At 33.7% G+C, this 3,463-nt stretch overlaps 1 pseudogene; it reads right to left on the bottom strand.

Moving 5' to 3' along the window:
- Positions 1-2,190: 2,190 nt before the first annotated feature.
- The window catches only part of LOC107663128 (thyroid peroxidase-like), a 39,008-nt pseudogene continuing 37,735 nt past the window's right edge, over positions 2,191-3,463 (bottom strand).

Consider the following 3,463-nt stretch of genomic DNA (forward strand, 5'->3'; position numbering starts at 1 on the left):
TCAAAATAGTAATAGTATTTTAATGATACTGAAATAACACTGTTTCAAGTAAAAAAAAAAAAGTTTTATTTTCCATCACATATATGCAATGAGTATGTAATGCAGTAAGTATATGATGAGTTCAAATAATAAATATACATGGACTATATTTACTGTAAAAAATAATCAGATTTAAACCCAAAAATGGTAAATAGACATTTATTGCATTTATATTTCAGTTTTTTAAACCAGATATGACAGTGGACCTACATTACTCAACATACAGTAAATTATTACACTTTGATCAATAAATGCATTTTACAGTACATGGATCCACAAGCAGCAAAACTGCGCTTTGCTTTGGCTATGAGCACATATTCATAACTATTTGCTTTCAGATGGTACAGTACACTGGTCATTGCTTTAGTGCTGAGAATGAGGCAGGTCTGTGTAAAGAATATTAATCCATCACTAATTAGTGCCTGCGGTAGTGTATTACATTCATGATTCGTCAGACCTGTACAGCGTCCTGTAGTTCCTGCACGTTGTTCAGAGTCTCACGTCTGCAGAGAGAAAGTCAATTAATCAAACCCAAATACTGTGGTTAGATCAGAACTGACATATGAAATAATAGTCAGAAAAAGAGCAGTTGTTTGAAACTTTAGACAAAATCGACAAAAATCCAAAAAGAAAACGTTTAGCATACGTGGCTTTTTTTTTGCCAAATTGCGTTGCTTGAAATTGAAAATATAGTCATTTGCATGATTCATGTAATTTAATGTGACGAGACAAGGGCATTTTTCCATTGTGCATTTTTAACATCTTAGGCATATGAATAAGACTGAAAACAAAAAAACAAACATTTTTACCACTGTCCAAAAGTTTGGAATTTTTTAAAAAGTTTTTAAAGTCTCTTATGCTCTGCTTAAGGCTATATTTATTTAATCAAAAATACAGTAAAACATAAATATTGTAAAATGTTATTACAATTTAAAGAACTGTTTTTTATTTATTTTAATGTATGTTAAATTTAATTTGTTCCTGCGATGCAAAGCCAAATTATTTTTCTCACAATTCTGACCTTTTTCTTGCAATTCTGAGTTTATATCACACAATTATTTTTTGTTTCCACCATGAAATAAAAAAAAGTACATGCAACTTTTTATCTCGCAATTCTGACTTTTTTCTTGCAATTCTGTGTTAATGTCTCGCAATAATGTTTTGCGGTAAATATGACTTTTTCTCACAATTCTGCATTTATAGCCTAGCTCTCAATTCTGCGTTTATATATATCACTATTCTGCATTTATATCTCGCAATTCTGTTCTTTTAATCACAAAATCAAAATGGTAAATTCAACTTTTTATCTTGCAATTCTGACTTTTTTCTTGCAGTTCTGTGTTTATGTCTCGCAATTCTGTTTTTGTTTTCTTTGGTCACAAAATAGAAAAGGTACATGTGACTTTTTATCTCACAATTCTGTATTTATATCTCGCAATTCTGTGTTTATAACACGCAATTCTGAGTTTATATCTCGCAATTCTGTGTTTATATCACGCAATTCTGTTTATATCACGCAATTCTGTGTTTATATCTCGCAATTCTGTTTATATCTCACGCAATTCTGTTTATATCACGCAATTCTGTGTTTATATCTCGTAATCTGTTTATATCTCGCAATTCTGTTTATATCTCGCAATTCTGTCTTTATATCTCGCATTTCTGTTTATATCTCACAATCTGTTTATATCTCGCAATTCTGTTTATATCTCGCAATTCTGTGTTTATATCTCGCAATTCTGTTTTTATATCTCGCAATTCTGTGTTTATATCACGCAATTCTGTGTTTATATCTCGCAATTCTGTGTTTATATCACGCAATTCTGTGTTTATATCTCGCAATTCTGTTTATATCTCGCAATTCTGTTTATATCTTGCAATTCTGTGTTTATAACTCGCAATTCTGTTTATATCTCGCAATTCTGTGTCTATATCTCGCAATTCTGTTTATATCTCGCAATTCTGTTTATATCACGCAATTCTGTGTTTATATCTCGCAATTCTGTGTTTATATCTCGCAATTCTGTGTTTATATCACGCAATTCGGAGTTAAATCAAGCTTCCATGAAATCCTTTAATTCCTTTAAATAAAAAGACCATTACAACTGGGGTCTTCTAAATAAGAATTGAATAAGTGGTCCTCCCCAGCGTTCAAGACATGGTTAAGGCCTTCTCAGGTGTACTAAAGTAACCCGTCCCATGGAGAACGTCAGCCTGATCCTGTTGGTGAATGTGGGACTCGTGTGCCGTCGATGCTCTGAGGACCAGCATCGTGTGACATCCATTTACACACTCTCCATCTCCTCCAGAGGACATTATCTGAGCTGACAGCAGCTCCAGCTTCAGGACTGAAGAAGCACCATAGACGGCTTGAGAACAGGTCGGGAGGCCAAACTAATGCAAATCTGTGCGCTTTCTATCTCTGGCACGCTGTGGAAACTCGTGCTCGTACCGTGGGATTCGCCTAACATTCATGAGAAAGATTCATTTCCCTGCACGTAACAGGTGCGACTGCTAACGTTAATTGTTTTGGCAGCGTCGCAGCCTCATAATGGATCAGTATTTGTGATTGGGCTGGATTCCAGCGCTGGGAGAATTACAGGCTCTGAGGAGCCACCAGCACATGGAGAATGATTGTTAATACGCTGCACGAGTGATGTCTGTGTGAACAAACCCCAATTACTGAACCAGAACAAACATCCGCCGCAGTGCTGCCGTCACAGAGACGTTCTGCTGGTCTATAGGTGCTTTTTACTGTAGAAAACAATCCTGGTCTCTAGATATGGCTCGGTATATTATTATATTGCATTATATCGGCCACTAACTCTCTAGATATCAAGATATATGTAAAAAATAAAATAAAATAAAAACACTTATTGGATCTACACTACCGTTCTGAAGTTTGGGGGTATGTAAACATTTTTTTTTTGAAAAAGGTCTCTTCTGCTCACTAAGGCTGCATTTATTTGACCAAAAATACTACAAAAACTGAAAAACTGTGAAATATTTTTTTTGTATTAAAAAAAAAAAAAACTGTTTGCTATGTGAATAGATGTTAAAATTTAATTTATTCCCGTTATCAAAGTAGAAGTTTTTTTTTTTCCAGCATTTATTTGAAGTAGAAATCTTTTGAAATATTATAAATCCTGTCACTACTGTCACTTTTTATCAATTTAATTTGAATAAATGTATTCGTATATATACAGTATATATATATATATATGTATGTATGTGTGTGTGTGTGTGTGTGTGTGTGTGTGACCCTGGAGCACAAAAGCAGTCTTAAGTCGCTGGGGTATATTTGTAGCAATAGCCAAAAATACATTGTATGGGTCAAAATGATAGATTTTTCTTTTATGCCAAAAATCATTAGGATATTAAGTAAAGATCATGTTCCATGAAGATATTTTGTAAATTTCCTACC

Source organism: Sinocyclocheilus anshuiensis, unplaced genomic scaffold (genome assembly GCF_001515605.1).
Source record: "Sinocyclocheilus anshuiensis isolate Anshui unplaced genomic scaffold, SAMN03320099.WGS_v1.1 scaffold767, whole genome shotgun sequence".
In the NCBI taxonomy this organism is placed as follows: domain Eukaryota; kingdom Metazoa; phylum Chordata; class Actinopteri; order Cypriniformes; family Cyprinidae; genus Sinocyclocheilus; species Sinocyclocheilus anshuiensis.